Source organism: Rhinichthys klamathensis, unplaced genomic scaffold, assembly GCF_029890125.1.
Source record: "Rhinichthys klamathensis goyatoka isolate OS25496 unplaced genomic scaffold, OSU_Roscu_1.1 h1tg000001l_1, whole genome shotgun sequence".
Classification (NCBI taxonomy): Eukaryota; Metazoa; Chordata; class Actinopteri; order Cypriniformes; family Leuciscidae; genus Rhinichthys; species Rhinichthys klamathensis.
This window is the reverse complement of record NW_026606555.1, coordinates 4,709,334-4,736,016: the sequence shown is the minus strand read 5'-3', so window position 1 is coordinate 4,736,016 and position 26,683 is coordinate 4,709,334. Positions and strand designations below refer to the sequence as shown.

Below are 26,683 nucleotides of genomic sequence, written 5' to 3'. Positions count from 1 at the left end.
TTTAGAAGCTTTTCTGAAATGCGTTGTGGCAATCCAATATTGGAAACAGGAGCCCAGGACCAATGGAGCAGCTCCCGGCTAGGACAAGACATCAATCTTGAGCATTTCCACCATCTCACATTCCAAACTTGGAACCACCCACAGCTGTAGGCAATGATGGCCTAATGGAGGTCACCGTACAATTGGGAACTCTGCTACACTCAAGGCTAGATGGTTCTAAGTACAGAATCCTTCAGTATGAGGTGCTGAAGCACACGTTGGCCAAGAGAGAACCGGCTGAAGAGTAAGAAGACAGAGACAGACTTGCAACATCTTCTTTTTAATGATTTTGCCTTTCTTCAGTTGTGTCTTCCCCCTTTAAGGTGGCCGAGCGTTGAAACAGACGTGGGGAACAAAGCCGCCACTGATACCACAGCCCGGAAGGAACCTAAGTTCCAGTTTACATTCCTAAGTTCTTGGCTAAATAAAAGATCATTTCTGTTAACCCTGCTCCCGTCTCTCTTGTGGTTGTGTTTTGTGGCAGCTTAAACCTCTCCTCGTCTTGGGGCCCGTGTCACGGCGTCCTTTGAATAAAGCGAACGTTGTCTCATCCGAGATGCAATACCGCATCACTGCAAAAACTTGAAATTTTTGCAGCGATGTGGTATTGCATCTCGGATAAGACAGCAGATACGAAAATCAGGTGCTATTGAAAAAACGGGCCTGACACGGGTTCATTTCACATTTCGATGTCAGCCATAGCATGTTTTCTAAGTGCACGACCGACGTCAGCTTGTTTCTGAAATGTCTACATAAAGAATTGTTAATGTGCCTGTGACTTTTCTTTTCAAAGATTTTCTACATTAAGCTTCAACAAATGTCAACTACAAAGCATGACACGGGCAGCTATGCTTACAAAAAAGTATGACATTATGGATTGTTGTGTGTATTCCACATATCTTAACAGTAGGCTTCAAAGAGATTGTGGAAGTCCTTTCTGCTTTTGGCTCCGATGTATGCGCTAAAATGTCACGTAAACTTTAAAGCCCACAAAATTCAACTAGGTAAAACCCTTTTAGAGGAGAGGCGCAGCAGAATGGAATGCCGATTGAGTTTCCATAAACCGTCAAGACTATATTTTCAAGGATCATTTCTATAGTTTTTTGCTTGGAAATGTGTTTTGAAAGTGTTTGTCTCCCAACCCACAATGAAGAGTAATGATGCTCCTTTCTGAGCGTGAATTGGGCGCAGAGCAGCGACTTTGGTTGTGATCTCTGTGTCGTTGATGAACGTTATGTATTGCTTTTTGCAATATTGAAGAAAGGAGTGTGTTCTGAGTGGTGTTTGGCATTTAAGTCTCATTTTGGAATTTCTTTGTTTTTGCATCTGTAGGTCCCATGCAGAAAACTTTGTTGAAAGGCAGAACCGTTTGATATGACGCAGGACTGTGTGTTGTGTAAGACAGCAGTTGCAAAAAGTGGGTTTTATGGTAAAGAGTGCTCTGGATATGTGCTCAGTTTGAGGTCAGCCATTGAAAGTTTTCCAAGAACGCAATCAAAGTCAAGTGTCTGAAATGCCTACGTTAGCAATTGTTGGTAGGTGGGGGACTTTTTCGTTGGACGTCAACTCTGTGTCGTTGATGAAGTTTCTGTGTAGCTTTTGTCGATGTTGAAGAAAGGGGTATATAATCTGAGCGTTGTTTGACATTTGTGCCTTTTGAGAAAGTGGATTGTTTTAGAAGCTTTTCTGAAATGCGTTGTGGCAATCCAATATTGGAAACAGGAGCCCAGGACCAATGGAGCAGCTCCCGGCTAGGACAAGACATCAATCTTGAGCATTTCCACCAACTCACATTCCAAACTTGGAACCACCCACAGCTGTAGGCAATGATGGCCTAATGGAGGTCACCGTACAATTGGGAACTCTGCTACACGCAAGGCTAGATGGTTCTAAGTACAGAATCCTTCAGTATGAGGTGCTGAAGCACACGTTGGCCAAGAGAGAACCGGCTGAAGAGTAAAAAGACAGAGACAGACTTGCAACATCTTCTTTTTAATGATTTTGCCTTTCTTCAGTTGTGTCTTCCCCCTTTAAGGTGGCCTAGCGTTGAAACAGAAGTGGGGAACAAATACCACTGCCACTGCTTTTGGCTCCGATGTATGCGCTAAAATGTCACGTAAACTTTAAAGCCCACAAAATTCAACTAGGCAAAACCCTTTTAGAGGAGAGGCGCAGCAGAATGGAATGCCGATTGAGTTTCCATAAACCGTTAAGACTATATTTTCAGGGATCACTTCTATAGTTTTTTGCTTGGAAATGTGTTTCGAAAGTGTTTGTCTCCCAACCCACAATGAAGAGTAATGATGCTCCTTTCTGAGCGTGAATTGGGCGCAGAGCAGCGACTTTGGTTGTGATCTCTGTGTCGTTGATGAACGTTATGTATTGCTTTTTGCAATATTGAAGAAAGGAGTGTGTTCTGAGTGGTGTTTGGCATTTAAGTCTCATTTTGGAATTTCTTTGTTTTTGCATCTGTAGGTCCCATGCAGAAAACTTTGTTGAAAGGCAGAACTGTTTGATATGACGCAGGACTGTGTGTTGTGTAAGACAGCAGTTGCAAAAAGTGGGTTTTATGGTAAAGAGTGCTCTGGATATGTGCTCAGTTTGAGGTCAGCCATTGCAAGTTTTCCAAGAACGCAATCAAAGTCAAGTGTCTGAAATGCCTACGTTAGCAATTGTTGGTAGGTGCGGGACTTTTTCGTTGGACGTCAACTCTGTGTCGTTGATGAAGTTTCTGTGTAGCTTTTGTCGATGTTGAAGAAAGGGGTATATAATCTGAGCGTTGTTTGACATTTGTGCCTTTTGAGAAAGTGGATTGTTTTAGAAGCTTTTCTGAAATGCGTTGTGGCAATCCAATATTGGAAACAGGAGCTCAGGACCAATGGAGCAGCTCCCGGCTAGGACAAGACATCAATCTTGAGCATTTCCACCAACTCACATTCCAAACTTGGAACCACCCACAGCTGTAGGCAATGATGGCCTAATGGAGGTCACCGTACAATTGGGAACTCTGCTACACGCAAGGCTAGATGGTTCTAAGTACAGAATCCTTCAGTATGAGGTGCTGAAGCACACGTTGGCCAAGAGAGAACCGGCTGAAGAGTAAGAAGACAGAGACAGACTTGCAACATCTTCTTTTTAATGATTTTGCCTTTCTTCAGTTGTGTCTTCCCCCTTTAAGGTGGCCTAGCGTTGAAACAGACGTGGGGAACAAAGCCGCCACTGATACCACAGCCCGGAAGGAACCTAAGTTCCAGTTTACATTCCTAAGTTCTTGGCTAAATAAAAGATCATTTCTGTTAACCCTGCTCCCGTCTCTCTTGTGGTTGTGTTTTGTGGCAGCTTAAACCTCTCCTCGTCTTGGGGCCCGTGTCACGGCGTCCCTTGAATAAAGCGAACGTTGTCTCATCCGAGATGCAATACCGCATCACTGCAAAAACTTGAAATGTTTGCAGCGATGTGGTATTGCATCTCGGATAAGACAGCAGATACGAAAATCAGGTGCTATTGAAAAAACGGGCCTGACACGGGTTCATTTCACATTTCGATGTCAGCCATAGCATGTTTTCTAAGTGCACGACCGACGTCAGCTTGTTTCTGAAATGTCTACATAAAGAATTGTTAATGTGCCTGTGACTTTTCTTTTCAAAGATTTTCTACATTTAGCTTCAACAAATGTCAACTACAAAGCATGACACGGGCAGCTATGATTACAAAAAAGTATGTAATTATGGATTGTTGTGTGTATTCCACATATCTTAACAGTAGGCTTCAAAGAGATTGTGGAAGTCCTTTCTGCTTTTGGCTCCGATGTATGCGCTAAAATGTCACGTAAACTTTAAAGCCCACAAAATTCAACTAGGCAAAACCCTTTTAGAGGAGAGGCGCAGCAGAATGGAATGCCGATTGAGTTTCCATAAACCGTTAAGACTATATTTTCAGGGATCATTTCTATAGTTCTTTGCTTGGAAATGTGTTTCGAAAGTGTTTGTCTCCCAACCCACGATGAAGAGTAATGATGCTCCTTTCTGAGCGTGAATTGGGCGCAGAGCAGCGACTTTGGTTGTGAGCTCTGTGTCGTTGATGAACGTTATGTATTGCTTTTTGAAATATTGAAGAAAGGAGTGTGTTCTGAGTGGTGTTTGGCATTTAAGTCTCATTTTGGAATTTCTTTGTTTTTGCATCTGTAGGTCCCATGCAGAAAACTTTGTTGAAAGGCAGAACCGTTTGATATGACGCAGGACTGTGTGTTGTGTAAGACAGCAGTTGCAAAAAGTGGGTTTTATGGTAAAGAGTGCTCTGGATATGTGCTCAGTTTGAGGTCAGCCATTGCAAGTTTTCCAAGAACGCAATCAACGTCAAGTGTCTGAAATGCCTACGTTAGCTATTGTTGGTAGGTGCGGGACTTTTTCGTTGGACGTCAACTCTGTGTCGTTGATGAAGTTTCTGTGTAGCTTTTGTCGATGTTGAAGAAAGGGGTATATAATCTGAGCGTTGTTTGACATTTGTGCCTTTTGAGAAAGTGGATTGTTTTAGAAGCTTTTCTGAAATGCGTTGTGGCAATCCAATATTGGAAACAGGAGCCCAGGACCAATGGAGCAGCTCCCGGCTAGGACAAGACATCAATCTTGAGCATTTCCACCAACTCACATTCCAAACTTGGAACCACCCACAGCTGTAGGCAATGATGGCCTAATGGAGGTCATTGTACAATTGGGAACTCTGCTACACTCAAGGCTAGATGGTTCTAAGTACAGAATCCTTCAGTATGAGGTGCTGAAGCACACGTTGGCCAAGAGAGAACCGGCTGAAGAGTAAGAAGACAGAGACAGACTTGCAACATCTTCTTTTTAAATATTTTGCCTTTCTTCAGTTGTGTCTTCCCCCTTTAAGGTGGCCTAGCGTTGAAACAGACGTGGGGAACAAAGCCGCCACTGATACCACAGCCCGGAAGGAACCTAAGTTCCAGTTTACATTCCTAAGTTCTTGGCTAAATAAAAGATCATTTCTGTTAACCCTGCTCCCGTCTCTCTTGTGGTTGTGTTTTGTGGCAGCTTAAACCTCTCCTCGTCTTGGGGCCCGTGTCACGGCGTCCTTTGAATAAAGCGAACGTTGTCTCATCCGAGATGCAATACCGCATCACTGCAAAAACTTGAAATGTTTGCAGCGATGTGGTATTGCATCTCGGATAAGACAGCAGATACGAAAATCAGGTGCTATTGAAAAAACGGGCCTGACACGGGTTCATTTCACATTTCGATGTCAGCCATAGCATGTTTTCTAAGTGCACGACCGACGTCAGCTTGTTTCTGAAATGTCTACATAAAGAATTGTTAATGTGCCTGTGACTTTTCTTTTCAAAGATTTTCTACATTTAGCTTCAACAAATGTCAACTACAAAGCATGACACGGGCAGCTATGATTACAAAAAAGTATGTCATTATGGATTGTTGTGTGTATTCCACATATCTTAACAGTAGGCTTCAAAGAGATTGTGGAAGTCCTTTCTGCTTTTGGCTCCGATGTATGCGCTAAAATGTCACGTAAACTTTAAAGCCCACAAAATTCAACTAGGCAAAACCCTTTTAGAGGAGAGGCGCAGCAGAATGGAATGCCGATTGAGTTTCCATAAACCGTTAAGACTATATTTTCAGGGATCATTTCTATAGTTCTTTGCTTGGAAATGTGTTTTGAAAGTGTTTGTCTCCCAACCCGCGATGAAGAGTAATGATGCTCCTTTCTGAGCGTGAATTGGGCGCAGAGCAGCGACTTTGGTTGTGATCTCTGTGTCGTTGATGAACGTTATGTATTGCTTTTTGCAATATTGAAGAAAGGAGTATGTTCTGAGTGGTGTTTGGCATTTAAGTCTCATTTTGGAATTTCTTTGTTTTTTCATCAGTAGGTCCCATGCAGAAAACTTTGTTGAAAGGCAGAACCGTTTGCAATGACGCAGGACTGTGTGTTGTGTAAGACAGCAGTTGCAAAAAGTGGGTTTTATGGTAAAGAGTGCTCTGGATATGTGCTCAGTTTGAGGTCAGCCATTGCAAGTTTTCCAAGAACGCAATCAAAGTCAAGTGTCTGAAATGCCTACGTTAGCAATTGTTGGTAGGTGCGGGACTTTTTCGTTGGACGTCAACTCTGTGTCGTTGATGAAGTTTCTGTGTAGCTTTTGTCGATGTTGAAGAAAGGGGTATATAATCTGAGCGTTGTTTGACATTTGTGCCTTTTGAGAAAGTGGATTGTTTTAGAAGCTTTTCTGAAATGCGTTGTGGCAATCCAATATTGGAAACAGGAGCCCAGGACCAATGGAGCAGCTCCCGGCTAGGACAAGACATCAATCTTGAGCATTTCCACCAACTCACATTCCAAACTTGGAACCACCCACAGCTGTAGGCAATGATGGCCTAATGGAGGTCACCGTACAATTGGGAACTCTGCTACACTCAAGGCTAGATGGTTCTAAGTACAGAATCCTTCAGTATGAGGTGCTGAAGCACACGTTGGCCAAGAGAGAACCGGCTGAAGAGTAAGAAGACAGAGACAGACTTGCAACATCTTCTTTTTAATGATTTTGCCTTTCTTCAGTTGTGTCTTCCCCCTTTAAGGTGGCCGAGCGTTGAAACAGATGTGGGGAACAAAGCCGCCACTGATACCACAGCCCGGAAGGAACCTAAGTTCCAGTTTACATTCCTAAGTTCTTGGCTAAATAAAAGATAATTTCTGTTAACCCTGCTCCCGTCTCTCTTGTGGTTGTGTTTTGTGGCAGCTTAAACCTCTCCTCGTCTTGGGGCCCGTGTCACGGCGTCCTTTGAATAAAGCGAACATTGTCTCATCCGAGATGCAATACCGCATCACTGCAAAAACTTGAAATGTTTGCAGCGATGTGGTATTGCATCTCGGATAAGACAGCAGATACGAAAATCAGGTGCTATTGAAAAAACGGGCCTGACACGGGTTCATTTCACATTTCGATGTCAGCCATAGCATGTTTTCTAAGTGCACGACCGACGTCAGCTTGTTTCTGAAATGTCTACATAAAGAATTGTTAATGTGCCTGTGACTTTTCTTTTCAAAGATTTTCTACATTTAGCTTCAACAAATGTCAACTACAAAGCATGACACGGGCACCTATGCTTACAAAAAAGTATGACATTATGGATTGTTGTGTGTATTCCACATATCTTAACAGTAGGCTTCAAAGAGATTGTGGAAGTCCTTTCTGCTTTTGGCTCCGATGTATGCGCTAAAATGTCACGTAAACTTTAAAGCCCACAAAATTCAACTAGGCAAAACCCTTTTAGAGGAGAGGCGCAGCAGAATGGAATGCCGATTGAGTTTCCATAAACCGTTAAGACTATATTTTCAGGGATCATTTCTATAGTTCTTTGCTTGGAAATGTGTTTCGAAAGTGTTTGTCTCCCAACCCACGATGAAGAGTAATGATGCTCCTTTCTGAGCGTGAATTGGGCGCAGAGCAGCGACTTTGGTTGTGACCTCTGTGTCGTTGATGAACGTTCTGTATTGCTTTTTGCAATAATGAAGAAGGGAGTATGTTCTGAGTGGTGTTTGGCGTTTAAGTCTCATTTTGGAATTTCTTTGTTTTTGCATCTGTAGGTCCCATGCAGAAAACTTTGTTGAAAGGCAGAACCGTTTGCAATGACGCAGGACTGTGTGTTGTGTAAGACAGCAGTTGCAAAAAGTGGGTTTTATGGTAAAGAGTGCTCTGGATATGTGCTCAGTTTGAGGTCAGCCATTGAAAGTTTTCCAAGAACGCAATCAAAGTCAAGTGTCTGAAATGCCTACGTTAGCAATTGTTGGTAGGTGCGGGACTTTTTCGTTGGACGTCAACTCTGTGTCGTTGATGAAGTTTCTGTGTAGCTTTTGTCGATGTTGAAGAAAGGGGTATATAATCTGAGCGTTGTTTGACATTTGTGCCTTTTGAGAAAGTGGATTGTTTTAGAAGCTTTTCTGAAATGCGTTGTGGCAATCCAATATTGGAAACAGGAGCCCAGGACCAATGGAGCAGCTCCCGGCTAGGACAAGACATCAATCTTGAGCATTTCCACCAACTCACATTCCAAACTTGGAACCACCCACAGCTGTAGGCAATGATGGCCTAATGGAGGTCACCGTACAATTGGGAACTCTGCTACACTCAAGGCTAGATGGTTCTAAGTACAGAATCCTTCAGTATGAGGTGCTGAAGCACACGTTGGCCAAGAGAGAACCGGCTGAAGAGTAAGAAGACAGAGACAGACTTGCAACATCTTCTTTTTAAATATTTTGCCTTTCTTCAGTTGTGTCTTCCCCCTTTAAGGTGGCCTAGCGTTGAAACAGACGTGGGGAACAAAGCCGCCACTGATACCACAGCCCGGAAGGAACCTAAGTTCCAGTTTACATTCCTAAGTTCTTGGCTAAATAAAAGATCATTTCTGTTAACCCTGCTCCCGTCTCTCTTGTGGTTGTGTTTTGTGGCAGCTTAAACCTCTCCTCGTCTTGGGGCCCGTGTCACGGCGTCCTTTGAATAAAGCGAACGTTGTCTCATCCGAGATGCAATACCGCATCACTGCAAAAACTTGAAATGTTTGCAGCGATGTGGTATTGCATCTCGGATAAGACAGCAGATACGAAAATCAGGTGCTATTGAAAAAACGGGCCTGACACGGGTTCATTTCACATTTCGATGTCAGCCATAGCATGTTTTCTAAGTGCACGACCGACGTCAGCTTGTTTCTGAAATGTCTACATAAAGAATTGTTAATGTGCCTGTGACTTTTCTTTTCAAAGATTTTCTACATTTAGCTTCAACAAATGTCAACTACAAAGCATGACACGGGCAGCTATGATTACAAAAAAGTATGTCATTATGGATTGTTGTGTGTATTCCACATATCTTAACAGTAGGCTTCAAAGAGATTGTGGAAGTCCTTTCTGCTTTTGGCTCCGATGTATGCGCTAAAATGTCACGTAAACTTTAAAGCCCACAAAATTCAACTAGGCAAAACCCTTTTAGAGGAGAGGCGCAGCAGAATGGAATGCCGATTGAGTTTCCATAAACCGTTAAGACTATATTTTCAGGGATCATTTCTATAGTTCTTTGCTTGGAAATGTGTTTCGAAAGTGTTTGTCTCCCAACCCACGATGAAGAGTAATGATGCTCCTTTCTGAGCGTGAATTGGGCGCAGAGCAGCGACTTTGGTTGTGAGCTCTGTGTCGTTGATGAACGTTATGTATTGCTTTTTGAAATATTGAAGAAAGGAGTGTGTTCTGAGTGGTGTTTGGCATTTAAGTCTCATTTTGGAATTTCTTTGTTTTTGCATCTGTAGGTCCCATGCAGAAAACTTTGTTGAAAGGCAGAACCGTTTGATATGACGCAGGACTGTGTGTTGTGTAAGACAGCAGTTGCAAAAAGTGGGTTTTATGGTAAAGAGTGCTCTGGATATGTGCTCAGTTTGAGGTCAGCCATTGCAAGTTTTCCAAGAACGCAATCAACGTCAAGTGTCTGAAATGCCTACGTTAGCTATTGTTGGTAGGTGCGGGACTTTTTCGTTGGACGTCAACTCTGTGTCGTTGATGAAGTTTCTGTGTAGCTTTTGTCGATGTTGAAGAAAGGGGTATATAATCTGAGCGTTGTTTGACATTTGTGCCTTTTGAGAAAGTGGATTGTTTTAGAAGCTTTTCTGAAATGCGTTGTGGCAATCCAATATTGGAAACAGGAGCCCAGGACCAATGGAGCAGCTCCCGGCTAGGACAAGACATCAATCTTGAGCATTTCCACCAACTCACATTCCAAACTTGGAACCACCCACAGCTGTAGGCAATGATGGCCTAATGGAGGTCATTGTACAATTGGGAACTCTGCTACACTCAAGGCTAGATGGTTCTAAGTACAGAATCCTTCAGTATGAGGTGCTGAAGCACACGTTGGCCAAGAGAGAACCGGCTGAAGAGTAAGAAGACAGAGACAGACTTGCAACATCTTCTTTTTAAATATTTTGCCTTTCTTCAGTTGTGTCTTCCCCCTTTAAGGTGGCCTAGCGTTGAAACAGACGTGGGGAACAAAGCCGCCACTGATACCACAGCCCGGAAGGAACCTAAGTTCCAGTTTACATTCCTAAGTTCTTGGCTAAATAAAAGATCATTTCTGTTAACCCTGCTCCCGTCTCTCTTGTGGTTGTGTTTTGTGGCAGCTTAAACCTCTCCTCGTCTTGGGGCCCGTGTCACGGCGTCCTTTGAATAAAGCGAACGTTGTCTCATCCGAGATGCAATACCGCATCACTGCAAAAACTTGAAATGTTTGCAGCGATGTGGTATTGCATCTCGGATAAGACAGCAGATACGAAAATCAGGTGCTATTGAAAAAACGGGCCTGACACGGGTTCATTTCACATTTCGATGTCAGCCATAGCATGTTTTCTAAGTGCACGACCGACGTCAGCTTGTTTCTGAAATGTCTACATAAAGAATTGTTAATGTGCCTGTGACTTTTCTTTTCAAAGATTTTCTACATTTAGCTTCAACAAATGTCAACTACAAAGCATGACACGGGCAGCTATGATTACAAAAAAGTATGTCATTATGGATTGTTGTGTGTATTCCACATATCTTAACAGTAGGCTTCAAAGAGATTGTGGAAGTCCTTTCTGCTTTTGGCTCCGATGTATGCGCTAAAATGTCACGTAAACTTTAAAGCCCACAAAATTCAACTAGGCAAAACCCTTTTAGAGGAGAGGCGCAGCAGAATGGAATGCCGATTGAGTTTCCATAAACCGTTAAGACTATATTTTCAGGGATCATTTCTATAGTTCTTTGCTTGGAAATGTGTTTTGAAAGTGTTTGTCTCCCAACCCGCGATGAAGAGTAATGATGCTCCTTTCTGAGCGTGAATTGGGCGCAGAGCAGCGACTTTGGTTGTGATCTCTGTGTCGTTGATGAACGTTATGTATTGCTTTTTGCAATATTGAAGAAAGGAGTATGTTCTGAGTGGTGTTTGGCATTTAAGTCTCATTTTGGAATTTCTTTGTTTTTTCATCAGTAGGTCCCATGCAGAAAACTTTGTTGAAAGGCAGAACCGTTTGCAATGACGCAGGACTGTGTGTTGTGTAAGACAGCAGTTGCAAAAAGTGGGTTTTATGGTAAAGAGTGCTCTGGATATGTGCTCAGTTTGAGGTCAGCCATTGCAAGTTTTCCAAGAACGCAATCAAAGTCAAGTGTCTGAAATGCCTACGTTAGCAATTGTTGGTAGGTGCGGGACTTTTTCGTTGGACGTCAACTCTGTGTCGTTGATGAAGTTTCTGTGTAGCTTTTGTCGATGTTGAAGAAAGGGGTATATAATCTGAGCGTTGTTTGACATTTGTGCCTTTTGAGAAAGTGGATTGTTTTAGAAGCTTTTCTGAAATGCGTTGTGGCAATCCAATATTGGAAACAGGAGCCCAGGACCAATGGAGCAGCTCCCGGCTAGGACAAGACATCAATCTTGAGCATTTCCACCAACTCACATTCCAAACTTGGAACCACCCACAGCTGTAGGCAATGATGGCCTAATGGAGGTCACCGTACAATTGGGAACTCTGCTACACTCAAGGCTAGATGGTTCTAAGTACAGAATCCTTCAGTATGAGGTGCTGAAGCACACGTTGGCCAAGAGAGAACCGGCTGAAGAGTAAGAAGACAGAGACAGACTTGCAACATCTTCTTTTTAATGATTTTGCCTTTCTTCAGTTGTGTCTTCCCCCTTTAAGGTGGCCGAGCGTTGAAACAGATGTGGGGAACAAAGCCGCCACTGATACCACAGCCCGGAAGGAACCTAAGTTCCAGTTTACATTCCTAAGTTCTTGGCTAAATAAAAGATAATTTCTGTTAACCCTGCTCCCGTCTCTCTTGTGGTTGTGTTTTGTGGCAGCTTAAACCTCTCCTCGTCTTGGGGCCCGTGTCACGGCGTCCTTTGAATAAAGCGAACATTGTCTCATCCGAGATGCAATACCGCATCACTGCAAAAACTTGAAATGTTTGCAGCGATGTGGTATTGCATCTCGGATAAGACAGCAGATACGAAAATCAGGTGCTATTGAAAAAACGGGCCTGACACGGGTTCATTTCACATTTCGATGTCAGCCATAGCATGTTTTCTAAGTGCACGACCGACGTCAGCTTGTTTCTGAAATGTCTACATAAAGAATTGTTAATGTGCCTGTGACTTTTCTTTTCAAAGATTTTCTACATTTAGCTTCAACAAATGTCAACTACAAAGCATGACACGGGCACCTATGCTTACAAAAAAGTATGACATTATGGATTGTTGTGTGTATTCCACATATCTTAACAGTAGGCTTCAAAGAGATTGTGGAAGTCCTTTCTGCTTTTGGCTCCGATGTATGCGCTAAAATGTCACGTAAACTTTAAAGCCCACAAAATTCAACTAGGCAAAACCCTTTTAGAGGAGAGGCGCAGCAGAATGGAATGCCGATTGAGTTTCCATAAACCGTTAAGACTATATTTTCAGGGATCATTTCTATAGTTCTTTGCTTGGAAATGTGTTTCGAAAGTGTTTGTCTCCCAACCCACGATGAAGAGTAATGATGCTCCTTTCTGAGCGTGAATTGGGCGCAGAGCAGCGACTTTGGTTGTGACCTCTGTGTCGTTGATGAACGTTCTGTATTGCTTTTTGCAATAATGAAGAAGGGAGTATGTTCTGAGTGGTGTTTGGCGTTTAAGTCTCATTTTGGAATTTCTTTGTTTTTGCATCTGTAGGTCCCATGCAGAAAACTTTGTTGAAAGGCAGAACCGTTTGCAATGACGCAGGACTGTGTGTTGTGTAAGACAGCAGTTGCAAAAAGTGGGTTTTATGGTAAAGAGTGCTCTGGATATGTGCTCAGTTTGAGGTCAGCCATTGAAAGTTTTCCAAGAACGCAATCAAAGTCAAGTGTCTGAAATGCCTACGTTAGCAATTGTTGGTAGGTGCGGGACTTTTTCGTTGGACGTCAACTCTGTGTCGTTGATGAAGTTTCTGTGTAGCTTTTGTCGATGTTGAAGAAAGGGGTATATAATCTGAGCGTTGTTTGACATTTGTGCCTTTTGAGAAAGTGGATTGTTTTAGAAGCTTTTCTGAAATGCGTTGTGGCAATCCAATATTGGAAACAGGAGCCCAGGACCAATGGAGCAGCTCCCGGCTAGGACAAGACATCAATCTTGAGCATTTCCACCAACTCACATTCCAAACTTGGAACCACCCACAGCTGTAGGCAATGATGGCCTAATGGAGGTCACCGTACAATTGGGAACTCTGCTACACTCAAGGCTAGATGGTTCTAAGTACAGAATCCTTCAGTATGAGGTGCTGAAGCACACGTTGGCCAAGAGAGAACCGGCTGAAGAGTAAGAAGACAGAGACAGACTTGCAACATCTTCTTTTTAAATATTTTGCCTTTCTTCAGTTGTGTCTTCCCCCTTTAAGGTGGCCTAGCGTTGAAACAGACGTGGGGAACAAAGCCGCCACTGATACCACAGCCCGGAAGGAACCTAAGTTCCAGTTTACATTCCTAAGTTCTTGGCTAAATAAAAGATCATTTCTGTTAACCCTGCTCCCGTCTCTCTTGTGGTTGTGTTTTGTGGCAGCTTAAACCTCTCCTCGTCTTGGGGCCCGTGTCACGGCGTCCTTTGAATAAAGCGAACGTTGTCTCATCCGAGATGCAATACCGCATCACTGCAAAAACTTGAAATGTTTGCAGCGATGTGGTATTGCATCTCGGATAAGACAGCAGATACGAAAATCAGGTGCTATTGAAAAAACGGGCCTGACACGGGTTCATTTCACATTTCGATGTCAGCCATAGCATGTTTTCTAAGTGCACGACCGACGTCAGCTTGTTTCTGAAATGTCTACATAAAGAATTGTTAATGTGCCTGTGACTTTTCTTTTCAAAGATTTTCTACATTTAGCTTCAACAAATGTCAACTACAAAGCATGACACGGGCAGCTATGATTACAAAAAAGTATGTCATTATGGATTGTTGTGTGTATTCCACATATCTTAACAGTAGGCTTCAAAGAGATTGTGGAAGTCCTTTCTGCTTTTGGCTCCGATGTATGCGCTAAAATGTCACGTAAACTTTAAAGCCCACAAAATTCAACTAGGCAAAACCCTTTTAGAGGAGAGGCGCAGCAGAATGGAATGCCGATTGAGTTTCCATAAACCGTTAAGACTATATTTTCAGGGATCATTTCTATAGTTCTTTGCTTGGAAATGTGTTTCGAAAGTGTTTGTCTCCCAACCCGTGATGAAGAGTAATGATGCTCCTTTCTGAGCGTGAATTGGGCGCAGAGCAGCGACTTTGGTTGTGATCTCTGTGTCGTTGATGAACGTTATGTATTGCTTTTTGCAATATTGAAGAAAGGAGTATGTTCTGAGTGGTGTTTGGCATTTAAGTCTCATTTTGGAATTTCTTTGTTTTTTCATCAGTAGGTCCCATGCAGAAAACTTTGTTGAAAGGCAGAACCGTTTGCAATGACGCAGGACTGTGTGTTGTGTAAGACAGCAGTTGCAAAAAGTGGGTTTTATGGTAAAGAGTGCTCTGGATATGTGCTCAGTTTGAGGTCAGCCATTGCAAGTTTTCCAAGAACGCAATCAAAGTCAAGTGTCTGAAATGCCTACGTTAGCAATTGTTGGTAGGTGCGGGACTTTTTCGTTGGACGTCAACTCTGTGTCGTTGATGAAGTTTCTGTGTAGCTTTTGTCGATGTTGAAGAAAGGGGTATATAATCTGAGCGTTGTTTGACATTTGTGCCTTTTGAGAAAGTGGATTGTTTTAGAAGCTTTTCTGAAATGCGTTGTGGCAATCCAATATTGGAAACAGGAGCCCAGGACCAATGGAGCAGCTCCCGGCTAGGACAAGACATCAATCTTGAGCATTTCCACCAACTCACATTCCAAACTTGGAACCACCCACAGCTGTAGGCAATGATGGCCTAATGGAGGTCACCGTACAATTGGGAACTCTGCTACACTCAAGGCTAGATGGTTCTAAGTACAGAATCCTTCAGTATGAGGTGCTGAAGCACACGTTGGCCAAGAGAGAACCGGCTGAAGAGTAAGAAGACAGAGACAGACTTGCAACATCTTCTTTTTAATGATTTTGCCTTTCTTCAGTTGTGTCTTCCCCCTTTAAGGTGGCCGAGCGTTGAAACAGATGTGGGGAACAAAGCCGCCACTGATACCACAGCCCGGAAGGAACCTAAGTTCCAGTTTACATTCCTAAGTTCTTGGCTAAATAAAAGATAATTTCTGTTAACCCTGCTCCCGTCTCTCTTGTGGTTGTGTTTTGTGGCAGCTTAAACCTCTCCTCGTCTTGGGGCCCGTGTCACGGCGTCCTTTGAATAAAGCGAACATTGTCTCATCCGAGATGCAATACCGCATCACTGCAAAAACTTGAAATGTTTGCAGCGATGTGGTATTGCATCTCGGATAAGACAGCAGATACGAAAATCAGGTGCTATTGAAAAAACGGGCCTGACACGGGTTCATTTCACATTTCGATGTCAGCCATAGCATGTTTTCTAAGTGCACGACCGACGTCAGCTTGTTTCTGAAATGTCTACATAAAGAATTGTTAATGTGCCTGTGACTTTTCTTTTCAAAGATTTTCTACATTTAGCTTCAACAAATGTCAACTACAAAGCATGACACGGGCACCTATGCTTACAAAAAAGTATGACATTATGGATTGTTGTGTGTATTCCACATATCTTAACAGTAGGCTTCAAAGAGATTGTGGAAGTCCTTTCTGCTTTTGGCTCCGATGTATGCGCTAAAATGTCACGTAAACTTTAAAGCCCACAAAATTCAACTAGGCAAAACCCTTTTAGAGGAGAGGCGCAGCAGAATGGAATGCCGATTGAGTTTCCATAAACCGTTAAGACTATATTTTCAGGGATCATTTCTATAGTTCTTTGCTTGGAAATGTGTTTCGAAAGTGTTTGTCTCCCAACCCACGATGAAGAGTAATGATGCTCTTTTCTGAGCGTGAATTGGGCGCAGAGCAGCGACTTTGGTTGTGACCTCTGTGTCGTTGATGAACGTTCTGTATTGCTTTTTGCAATAATGAAGAAGGGAGTATGTTCTGAGTGGTGTTTGGCGTTTAAGTCTCATTTTGGAATTTCTTTGTTTTTGCATCTGTAGGTCCCATGCAGAAAACTTTGTTGAAAGGCAGAACCGTTTGCAATGACGCAGGACTGTGTGTTGTGTAAGACAGCAGTTGCAAAAAGTGGGTTTTATGGTAAAGAGTGCTCTGGATATGTGCTCAGTTTGAGGTCAGCCATTGAAAGTTTTCCAAGAACGCAATCAAAGTCAAGTGTCTGAAATGCCTACGTTAGCAATTGTTGGTAGGTGCGGGACTTTTTCGTTGGACGTCAACTCTGTGTCGTTGATGAAGTTTCTGTGTAGCTTTTGTCGATGTTGAAGAAAGGGGTATATAATCTGAGCGTTGTTTGACATTTGTGCCTTTTGAGAAAGTGGATTGTTTTAGAAGCTTTTCTGAAATGCGTTGTGGCAATCCAATATTGGAAACAGGAGCCCAGGACCAATGGAGCAGCTCCCGGCTAGGACAAGACATCAATCTTGAGCATTTCCACCAACTCACATTCCAAACTTGGAACCACCCACAGCTGTAGGCAATGATGGCCTAATGGAGGTCACCGTACAATTGGGAACTCTGCTACACTCAAGGCTAGATGGTTCTAAGTACAGAATCCTTCAGTATGAGGTGCTGAAGCACACGTTGGCCAAGAGAGAACCGGCTGAAGAGTAAGAAGACAGAGACAGACTTGCAACATCTTCTTTTTAAATATTTTGCCTTTCTTCAGTTGTGTCTTCCCCCTTTAAGGTGGCCTAGCGTTGAAACAGACGTGGGGAACAAAGCCGCCACTGATACCACAGCCCGGAAGGAACCTAAGTTCCAGTTTACATTCCTAAGTTCTTGGCTAAATAAAAGATCATTTCTGTTAACCCTGCTCCCGTCTCTCTTGTGGTTGTGTTTTGTGGCAGCTTAAACCTCTCCTCGTCTTGGGGCCCGTGTCACGGCGTCCTTTGAATAAAGCGAACGTTGTCTCATCCGAGATGCAATACCGCATCACTGCAAAAACTTGAAATGTTTGCAGCGATGTGGTATTGCATCTCGGATAAGACAGCAGATACGAAAATCAGGTGCTATTGAAAAAACGGGCCTGACACGGGTTCATTTCACATTTCGATGTCAGCCATAGCATGTTTTCTAAGTGCACGACCGACGTCAGCTTGTTTCTGAAATGTCTACATAAAGAATTGTTAATGTGCCTGTGACTTTTCTTTTCAAAGATTTTCTACATTTAGCTTCAACAAATGTCAACTACAAAGCATGACACGGGCAGCTATGATTACAAAAAAGTATGTCATTATGGATTGTTGTGTGTATTCCACATATCTTAACAGTAGGCTTCAAAGAGATTGTGGAAGTCCTTTCTGCTTTTGGCTCCGATGTATGCGCTAAAATGTCACGTAAACTTTAAAGCCCACAAAATTCAACTAGGCAAAACCCTTTTAGAGGAGAGGCGCAGCAGAATGGAATGCCGATTGAGTTTCCATAAACCGTTAAGACTATATTTTCAGGGATCATTTCTATAGTTCTTTGCTTGGAAATGTGTTTCGAAAGTGTTTGTCTCCCAACCCGTGATGAAGAGTAATGATGCTCCTTTCTGAGCGTGAATTGGGCGCAGAGCAGCGACTTTGGTTGTGATCTCTGTGTCGTTGATGAACGTTATGTATTGCTTTTTGCAATATTGAAGAAAGGAGTATGTTCTGAGTGGTGTTTGGCATTTAAGTCTCATTTTGGAATTTCTTTGTTTTTTCATCAGTAGGTCCCATGCAGAAAACTTTGTTGAAAGGCAGAACCGTTTGCAATGACGCAGGACTGTGTGTTGTGTAAGACAGCAGTTGCAAAAAGTGGGTTTTATGGTAAAGAGTGCTCTGGATATGTGCTCAGTTTGAGGTCAGCCATTGCAAGTTTTCCAAGAACGCAATCAAAGTCAAGTGTCTGAAATGCCTACGTTAGCAATTGTTGGTAGGTGCGGGACTTTTTCGTTGGACGTCAACTCTGTGTCGTTGATGAAGTTTCTGTGTAGCTTTTGTCGATGTTGAAGAAAGGGGTATATAATCTGAGCGTTGTTTGACATTTGTGCCTTTTGAGAAAGTGGATTGTTTTAGAAGCTTTTCTGAAATGCGTTGTGGCAATCCAATATTGGAAACAGGAGCCCAGGACCAATGGAGCAGCTCCCGGCTAGGACAAGACATCAATCTTGAGCATTTCCACCAACTCACATTCCAAACTTGGAACCACCCACAGCTGTAGGCAATGATGGCCTAATGGAGGTCACCGTACAATTGGGAACTCTGCTACACTCAAGGCTAGATGGTTCTAAGTACAGAATCCTTCAGTATGAGGTGCTGAAGCACACGTTGGCCAAGAGAGAACCGGCTGAAGAGTAAGAAGACAGAGACAGACTTGCAACATCTTCTTTTTAATGATTTTGCCTTTCTTCAGTTGTGTCTTCCCCCTTTAAGGTGGCCGAGCGTTGAAACAGATGTGGGGAACAAAGCCGCCACTGATACCACAGCCCGGAAGGAACCTAAGTTCCAGTTTACATTCCTAAGTTCTTGGCTAAATAAAAGATAATTTCTGTTAACCCTGCTCCCGTCTCTCTTGTGGTTGTGTTTTGTGGCAGCTTAAACCTCTCCTCGTCTTGGGGCCCGTGTCACGGCGTCCTTTGAATAAAGCGAACATTGTCTCATCCGAGATGCAATACCGCATCACTGCAAAAACTTGAAATGTTTGCAGCGATGTGGTATTGCATCTCGGATAAGACAGCAGATACGAAAATCAGGTGCTATTGAAAAAACGGGCCTGACACGGGTTCATTTCACATTTCGATGTCAGCCATAGCATGTTTTCTAAGTGCACGACCGACGTCAGCTTGTTTCTGAAATGTCTACATAAAGAATTGTTAATGTGCCTGTGACTTTTCTTTTCAAAGATTTTCTACATTTAGCTTCAACAAATGTCAACTACAAAGCATGACACGGGCACCTATGCTTACAAAAAAGTATGACATTATGGATTGTTGTGTGTATTCCACATATCTTAACAGTAGGCTTCAAAGAGATTGTGGAAGTCCTTTCTGCTTTTGGCTCCGATGTATGCGCTAAAATGTCACGTAAACTTTAAAGCCCACAAAATTCAACTAGGCAAAACCCTTTTAGAGGAGAGGCGCAGCAGAATGGAATGCCGATTGAGTTTCCATAAACCGTTAAGACTATATTTTCAGGGATCATTTCTATAGTTCTTTGCTTGGAAATGTGTTTCGAAAGTGTTTGTCTCCCAACCCACGATGAAGAGTAATGATGCTCCTTTCTGAGCGTGAATTGGGCGCAGAGCAGCGACTTTGGTTGTGACCTCTGTGTCGTTGATGAACGTTCTGTATTGCTTTTTGCAATAATGAAGAAGGGAGTATGTTCTGAGTGGTGTTTGGCGTTTAAGTCTCATTTTGGAATTTCTTTGTTTTTGCATCTGTAGGTCCCATGCAGAAAACTTTGTTGAAAGGCAGAACCGTTTGCAATGACGCAGGACTGTGTGTTGTGTAAGACAGCAGTTGCAAAAAGTGGGTTTTATGGTAAAGAGTGCTCTGGATATGTGCTCAGTTTGAGGTCAGCCATTGAAAGTTTTCCAAGAACGCAATCAAAGTCAAGTGTCTGAAATGCCTACGTTAGCAATTGTTGGTAGGTGCGGGACTTTTTCGTTGGACGTCAACTCTGTGTCGTTGATGAAGTTTCTGTGTAGCTTTTGTCGATGTTGAAGAAAGGGGTATATAATCTGAGCGTTGTTTGACATTTGTGCCTTTTGAGAAAGTGGATTGTTTTAGAAGCTTTTCTGAAATGCGTTGTGGCAATCCAATATTGGAAACAGGAGCCCAGGACCAATGGAGCAGCTCCCGGCTAGGACAAGACATCAATCTTGAGCATTTCCACCAACTCACATTCCAAACTTGGAACCACCCACAGCTGTAGGCAATGATGGCCTAATGGAGGTAACCGTACAATTGGGAACTCTGCTACACTCAAGGCTAGATGGTTCTAAGGAAAGAATCCTTCAGTATGAGGTGCTGAAGCACACGTTGGCCAAGAGAGAACCGGCTGAAGAGTAAGAAGACAGAGACAGACTTGCAACATCTTCTTTTTAATGATTTTGCCTTTCTTCAGTTGTGTCTTCCCCCTTTAAGGTGGCCTAGCGTTGAAACAGACGTGGGGAACAAAGCCGCCACTGATACCACAGCCCGGAAGGAACCTAAGTTCCAGTTTACATTCCTAAGTTCTTGGCTAAATAAAAGATCATTTCTGTTAACCCTGCTCCCGTCTCTCTTGTGGTTGTGTTTTGTGGCAGCTTAAACCTCTCCTCGTCTTGGGGCCCGTGTCACGGCGTCCTTTGAATAAAGCGAACGTTGTCTCATCCGAGATGCAATACCGCATCACTGCAAAAACTTGAAATGTTTGCAGCGATGTGGTATTGCATCTCGGATAAGACAGCAGATGCGAAAATCAGGTGCTATTGAAAAAACGGGCCTGACACGGGTTCATTTCACATTTCGATGTCAGCCATAGCATGTTTTCTAAGTGCACGACCGACGTCAGCTTGTTTCTGAAATGTCTACATAAAGAATTGTTAATGTGCCTGTGACTTTTCTTTTCAAAGATTTTCTACATTTAGCTTCAACAAATGTCAACTACAAAGCATGAGACGGGCAGCTATGCTTACAAAAAAGTATGACATTATGGATTGTTGTGTGTATTCCACATATCTTAACAGTAGGCTTCAAAGAGATTGTGGAAGTCCTTTCTGCTTTTGGCTCCGATGTATGCGCTAAAATGTCACGTAAACTTTAAAGCCCACAAAATTCAACTAGGCAAAACCCTTTTAGAGGAGAGGCGCAGCAGAATGGAATGCCGATTGAGTTTCCATAAACCGTTAAGACTATATTTTCAGGGATCATTTCTATAGTTCTTTGCTTGGAAATGTGTTTCGAAAGTGTTTGTCTCCCAACCCACGATGAAGAGTAATGATGCTCCTTTCTGAGCGTGAATTGGGCGCAGAGCAGCGACTTTGGTTGTGAGCTCTGTGTCGTTGATGAACGTTCTATATTGCTTTTTGCAATATTGAAGAAAGGAGTATGTTCTGAGTGGTGTTTGGCATTTAAGTCTCATTTTGGAATTTCTTTGTTTTTGCATCTGTAGGTCCCATGCAGAAAACTTTGTTGAAAGGCAGAACCGTTTGCAATGATGCAGGACTGTGTGTTGTGTAAGACAGCAGTTGCTAAAAGTGGGTTTTATGGTAAAGAGTGCTCTGGATATGTGCTCAGTTTGAGGTCAGCCATTGCAAGTTTTCCAAGAACGCAATCAAAGTCAAGTGTCTGAAATGCCTACGTTAGCAATTGTTGGTAGGTGCGGGACTTTTTCGTTAGACGTCAACTCTGTGTCGTTGATGAAGTTTCTGTGTAGCTTTTGTCGATGTTGAAGAAAGGGGTATATAATCTGAGCGTTGTTTGACATTTGTGCCTTTTGAGAAAGTGGATTGTTTTAGAAGCTTTTCTGAAATGCGTTGTGGCAATCCAATATTGGAAACAGGAGCCCAGGACCAATGGAGCAGCTCCCGGCTAGGACAAGACATCAATCTTGAGCATTTCCACCAACTCACATTCCAAACTTGGAACCACCCACAGCTGTAGGCAATGATGGCCTAATGGAGGTCACCGTACAATTGGGAACTCTGCTACACTCAAGGCTAGATGGTTCTAAGTACAGAATCCTTCAGTATGAGGTGCTGAAGCACACGTTGGCCAAGAGAGAACCGGCTGAGGAGTAAGAAGACAGAGACAGACTTGCAACATCTTCTTTTTAATGATTTTGCCTTTCTTCAGTTGTGTCTTCCCCCTTTAAGGTGGCCTAGCGTTGAAACAGACGTGGGGAACAAAGCCGCCACTGATACCACAGCCCGGAAGGAACCTAAGTTCCAGTTTACATTCCTAAGTTCTTGGCTAAATAAAAGATCATTTCTGTTAACCCTGCTCCCGTCTCTCTTGTGGTTGTGTTTTGTGGCAGCTTAAACCTCTCCTCGTCTTGGGGCCCGTGTCACGGCGTCCTTTGAATAAAGCGAACGTTGTCTCATCCGAGATGCAATACCGCATCACTGCAAAAACTTGAAATGTTTGCAGCGATGTGGTATTGCATCTCGGATAAGACAGCAGATACGAAAATCAGGTGCTATTGAAAAAACGGGCCTGACACGGGTTCATTTCACATTTCGATGTCAGCCATAGCATGTTTTCTAAGTGCACGACCGACGTCAGCTTGTTTCTGAAATGTCTACATAAAGAATTGTTAATGTGCCTGTGACTTTTCTTTTCAAAGATTTTCTACATTTAGCTTCAACAAATGTCAACTACAAAGCATGACACGGGCAGCTATGATTACAAAAAAGTATGTCATTATGGATTGTTGTGTGTATTCCACATATCTTAACAGTAGGCTTCAAAGAGATTGTGGAAGTCCTTTCTGCTTTTGGCTCCGATGTATGCGCTAAAATGTCACGTAAACTTTAAAGCCCACAAAATTCAACTAGGCAAAACCCTTTTAGAGGAGAGGCGCAGCAGAATGGAATGCCGATTGAGTTTCCATAAACCGTTAAGACTATATTTTCAGGGATCATTTCTATAGTTCTTTGCTTGGAAATGTGTTTCGAAAGTGTTTGTCTCCCAACCCACGATGAAGAGTAATGATGCTCCTTTCTGAGCGTGAATTGGGCGCAGAGCAGCGACTTTGGTTGTGATCTCTGTGTCGTTGATGAACGTTATGTATTGCTTTTTGCAATATTGAAGAAAGGAGTGTGTTCTGAGTGGTGTTTGGCATTTAAGTCTCATTTTGGAATTTCTTTGTTTTTGCCTCTGTAGGTCCTATGCAGAAAACTTTGTTGAAAGGCAGAACCGTTTGCAATGACGCAGGACTGTGTGTTGTGTAAGACAGCAGTTGCAAAAAGTGGGTTTTATGGTAAAGAGTGCTCTGGATATGTGCTCAGTTTGAGGTCAGCCATTGCAAGTTTTCCAAGAACGCAATCAAAGTCAAGTGTCTGAAATGCCTACGTTAGCAATTGTTGGTAGGTGCGGGACTTTTTCGTTGGACGTCAACTCTTTGTCGTTGATGAAGTTTCTGTGTAGCTTTTGTCGATGTTGAAGAAAGGGGTATATAATCTGAGCGTTGTTTGACATTTGTGCCTTTTGAGAAAGTGGATTGTTTTAGAAGCTTTTCTGAAATGCGTTGTGGCAATCCAATATTGGAAACAGGAGCCCAGGACCAATGGAGCAGCTCCCGGCTAGGACAAGACATCAATCTTGAGCATTTCCACCAACTCACATTCCAAACTTGGAACCACCCACAGCTGTAGGCAATGATGGCCTAATGGAGGTCACCGTACAATTGGGAACTCTGCTACACTCAAGGCTAGATGGTTCTAAGTACAGAATCCTTCAGTATGAGGTGCTGAAGCACACGTTGGCCAAGAGAGAACCGGCTGAAGAGTAAGAAGACAGAGACAGACTTGCAACATCTTCTTTTTAATGATTTTGCCTTTCTTCAGTTGTGTCTTCCCCCTTTAAGGTGGCCGAGCGTTGAAACAGACGTGGGGAACAAAGCCGCCACTGATACCACAGCCCGGAAGGAACCTAAGTTCCAGTTTACATTCCTAAGTTCTTGGCTAAATAAAAGATCATTTCTGTTAACCCTGCTCCCGTCTCTCTTGTGGTTGTGTTTTGTGGCAGCTTAAACCTCTCCTCGTCTTGGGGCCCGTGTCACGGCGTCCTTTGAATAAAGCGAACGTTGTCTCATCCGAGATGCAATACCGCATCACTGCAAAAACTTGAAATTTTTGCAGCGATGTGGTATTGCATCTTGGATAAGACAGCAGATACGAAAATCAGGTGCTATTGAAAAAACGCGCCTGACACGGGTTCATTTCACATTTCGATGTCAGCCATAGCATGTTTTCTAAGTGCACGACCGACGTCAGCTTGTTTCTGAAATGTCTACATAAAGAATTGTTAATGTGCCTGTGACTTTTCTTTTCAAAGATTTTCTACATTAAGCTTCAACAAATGTCAACTACAAAGCATGACACGGGCAGCTATGCTCACAAAAAAGTATGACATTATGGATTGTTGTGTGTATTCCACATATCTTAACAGTAGGCTTCAAAGAGATTGTGGAAGTCCTTTCTGCTTTTGGCTCCGATGTATGCGCTAAAATGTCACGTAAACTTTAAAGCCCACAAAATTCAACTAGGCAAAACCCTTTTAGAGGAGAGGCGCAGCAGAATGGAATGCCGATTGAGTTTCCATAAACCGTCAAGACTATATTTTCAAGGATCATTTCTATAGTTTTTTGCTTGGAAATGTGTTTTGAAAGTGTTTGTCTCCCAACCCACAATGAAGAGTAATGATGCTCCTTTCTGAGCGTGAATTGGGCGCAGAGCAGCGACTTTGGTTGTGATCTCTGTGTCGTTGATGAACGTTATGTATTGCTTTTTGCAATATTGAAGAAAGGAGTGTGTTCTGAGTGGTGTTTGGCATTTAAGTCTCATTTTGGAATTTCTTTGTTTTTGCATCTGTAGGTCCCATGCAGAAAACTTTGTTGAAAGGCAGAACCGTTTGATATGACGCAGGACTGTGTGTTGTGTAAGACAGCAGTTGCAAAAAGTGGGTTTTATGGTAAAGAGTGCTCTGGATATGTGCTCAGTTTGAGGTCAGCCATTGCAAGTTTTCCAAGAACGCAATCAAAGTCAAGTGTCTGAAATGCCTACGTTAGCAATTGTTGGTAGGTGCGGGACTTTTTCGTTGGACGTCAACTCTGTGTCGTTGATGAAGTTTCTGTGTAGCTTTTGTCGATGTTGAAGAAAGGGGTTTATAATCTGAGCGTTGTTTGACATTTGTGCCTTTTGAGAAAGTGGATTGTTTTAGAAGCTTTTCTGAAATGCGTTGTGGCAATCCAATATTGGAAACAGGAGTCCAGGACCAATGGAGCAGCTCCCGGCTAGGACAAGACATCAATCTTGAGCATTTCCACCAACTCACATTCCAAACTTGGAACCACCCACAGCTGTAGGCAATGATGGCCTAATGGAGGTCACCGTACAATTGGGAACTCTGCTACACTCAAGGCTAGATGGTTCTAAGTACAGAATCCTTCAGTATGAGGTGCTGAAGCACACGTTGGCCAAGAGAGAACCGGCTGAAGAGTAAGAAGACAGAGACAGACTTGCAACATCTTCTTTTTAATGATTTTGCCTTTCTTCAGTTGTGTCTTCCCCCTTTAAGGTGGCCTAGCGTTGAAACAGACGTGGGGAACAAAGCCGCCACTGATACCACAGCCCGGAAGGAACCTAAGTTCCAGTTTACATTCCTAAGTTCTTGGCTAAATAAAAGATAATTTCTGTTAACCCTGCTCCCGTCTCTCTTGTGGTTGTGTTTTGTGGCAGCTTAAACCTCTCCTCGTCTTGGGGCCCGTGTCACGGCGTCCTTTGAATAAAGCGAACGTTGTCTCATCCGAGATGCAATACCGCATCACTGCAAAAACTTGAAATGTTTGCAGCGATGTGGTATTGCATCTCGGATAAGACAGCAGATACGAAAATCAGGTGCTATTGAAAAAACGGGCCTGACACGGGTTCATTTCACATTTCGATGTCAGCCATAGCATGTTTTCTAAGTGCACGACCGACGTCAGCTTGTTTCTGAAATGTCTACATAAAGAATTGTTAATGTGCCTGTGACTTTTCTTTTCAAAGATTTTCTACATTTAGCTTCAACAAATGTTAACTACAAAGCATGACACGGGCAGCTATGATTACAAAAAAGTATGTCATTATGGATTGTTGTGTGTATTCCACATATCTTAACAGTAGGCTTCAAAGAGATTGTGGAAGTCCTTTCTGCTTTTGGCTCCGATGTATGCGCTAAAATGTCACGTAAACTTTAAAGCCCACAAAATTCAACTAGGCAAAACCCTTTTAGAGGAGAGGCGCAGCAGAATGGAATGCCGATTGAGTTTCCATAAACCGTTAAGACTATATTTTCAGGGATCATTTCTATAGTTTTTTGCTTGGAAATGTGTTTCGAAAGTGTTTATCTCCCAACCCACAATAAAGAGTAGTGATGCTCCTTTCTGAGCGTGAATTGGGCGCAGAGCAGCGACTTTGGTTGTGATCTCTGTGTCGTTGATGAACGTTATGTATTGCTTTTTGCAATATTGAAGAAAGGAGTGTGTTCTGAGTGGTGTTTAGCATTTAAGTCTCATTTTGGAATTTCTTTGTTTTTGCATCTGTAGGTCCCATGCAGAAAACTTTGTTGAAAGGCAGAACCGTTTGATATGACGCAGGACTGTGTGTTGTGTAAGACAGCAGTTGCAAAAAGTGGGTTTTATGGTAAAGAGTGCTCTGGATATGTGCTCAGTTTGAGGTCAGCCATTGAAAGTTTTCCAAGAACGCAATCAAAGTCAAGTGTCTGAAATGCCTACGTTAGCAATTGT

The 26,683-nt window shown here is 42.9% G+C and overlaps 16 non-coding genes across 16 annotated transcripts; all 16 read left to right on the top strand.

Annotated features, from left to right (window-relative positions):
* The first annotated feature begins 1,107 nt into the window (after nucleotides 1–1,107).
* LOC130094621 (small nucleolar RNA U3) lies at nucleotides 1,108–1,321 on the top strand. Its single transcript, XR_008807990.1, has one exon. It is a non-coding gene; the product is annotated as a small nucleolar RNA U3 (small nucleolar RNA).
* A 929-nt stretch (nucleotides 1,322–2,250) lies between these two features.
* LOC130094836 (small nucleolar RNA U3) lies at nucleotides 2,251–2,464 on the top strand. Its single transcript, XR_008808010.1, has one exon. It is a non-coding gene; the product is annotated as a small nucleolar RNA U3 (small nucleolar RNA).
* Nucleotides 2,465–3,962: 1,498 nt separating this feature from the next.
* On the top strand, nucleotides 3,963–4,176 carry LOC130091144 (small nucleolar RNA U3). The gene has a single exon (XR_008807777.1). It is a non-coding gene; the product is annotated as a small nucleolar RNA U3 (small nucleolar RNA).
* A 1,498-nt stretch (nucleotides 4,177–5,674) lies between these two features.
* On the top strand, nucleotides 5,675–5,888 carry LOC130092473 (small nucleolar RNA U3). Its single transcript, XR_008807934.1, has one exon. It is a non-coding gene; the product is annotated as a small nucleolar RNA U3 (small nucleolar RNA).
* Nucleotides 5,889–7,386: 1,498 nt separating this feature from the next.
* LOC130092866 (small nucleolar RNA U3) lies at nucleotides 7,387–7,600 on the top strand. Its single transcript, XR_008807949.1, has one exon. It is a non-coding gene; the product is annotated as a small nucleolar RNA U3 (small nucleolar RNA).
* Nucleotides 7,601–9,098: 1,498 nt separating this feature from the next.
* On the top strand, nucleotides 9,099–9,312 carry LOC130091089 (small nucleolar RNA U3). The gene has a single exon (XR_008807774.1). It is a non-coding gene; the product is annotated as a small nucleolar RNA U3 (small nucleolar RNA).
* A 1,498-nt stretch (nucleotides 9,313–10,810) lies between these two features.
* Nucleotides 10,811–11,024, top strand: LOC130092412 (small nucleolar RNA U3). Its single transcript, XR_008807923.1, has one exon. It is a non-coding gene; the product is annotated as a small nucleolar RNA U3 (small nucleolar RNA).
* A 1,498-nt stretch (nucleotides 11,025–12,522) lies between these two features.
* On the top strand, nucleotides 12,523–12,736 carry LOC130092762 (small nucleolar RNA U3). The gene has a single exon (XR_008807948.1). It is a non-coding gene; the product is annotated as a small nucleolar RNA U3 (small nucleolar RNA).
* Nucleotides 12,737–14,234: 1,498 nt separating this feature from the next.
* On the top strand, nucleotides 14,235–14,448 carry LOC130093814 (small nucleolar RNA U3). Its single transcript, XR_008807960.1, has one exon. It is a non-coding gene; the product is annotated as a small nucleolar RNA U3 (small nucleolar RNA).
* A 1,498-nt stretch (nucleotides 14,449–15,946) lies between these two features.
* On the top strand, nucleotides 15,947–16,160 carry LOC130093396 (small nucleolar RNA U3). The gene has a single exon (XR_008807954.1). It is a non-coding gene; the product is annotated as a small nucleolar RNA U3 (small nucleolar RNA).
* Nucleotides 16,161–17,658: 1,498 nt separating this feature from the next.
* Nucleotides 17,659–17,872, top strand: LOC130093713 (small nucleolar RNA U3). Its single transcript, XR_008807958.1, has one exon. It is a non-coding gene; the product is annotated as a small nucleolar RNA U3 (small nucleolar RNA).
* A 1,498-nt stretch (nucleotides 17,873–19,370) lies between these two features.
* LOC130092658 (small nucleolar RNA U3) lies at nucleotides 19,371–19,584 on the top strand. Its single transcript, XR_008807947.1, has one exon. It is a non-coding gene; the product is annotated as a small nucleolar RNA U3 (small nucleolar RNA).
* Nucleotides 19,585–21,082: 1,498 nt separating this feature from the next.
* Nucleotides 21,083–21,296, top strand: LOC130097953 (small nucleolar RNA U3). Its single transcript, XR_008808348.1, has one exon. It is a non-coding gene; the product is annotated as a small nucleolar RNA U3 (small nucleolar RNA).
* A 1,498-nt stretch (nucleotides 21,297–22,794) lies between these two features.
* LOC130091226 (small nucleolar RNA U3) lies at nucleotides 22,795–23,008 on the top strand. Its single transcript, XR_008807789.1, has one exon. It is a non-coding gene; the product is annotated as a small nucleolar RNA U3 (small nucleolar RNA).
* Nucleotides 23,009–24,506: 1,498 nt separating this feature from the next.
* Nucleotides 24,507–24,720, top strand: LOC130094578 (small nucleolar RNA U3). Its single transcript, XR_008807987.1, has one exon. It is a non-coding gene; the product is annotated as a small nucleolar RNA U3 (small nucleolar RNA).
* Nucleotides 24,721–26,218: 1,498 nt separating this feature from the next.
* LOC130094782 (small nucleolar RNA U3) lies at nucleotides 26,219–26,432 on the top strand. The gene has a single exon (XR_008808005.1). It is a non-coding gene; the product is annotated as a small nucleolar RNA U3 (small nucleolar RNA).
* Nucleotides 26,433–26,683: the final 251 nt, after the last annotated feature.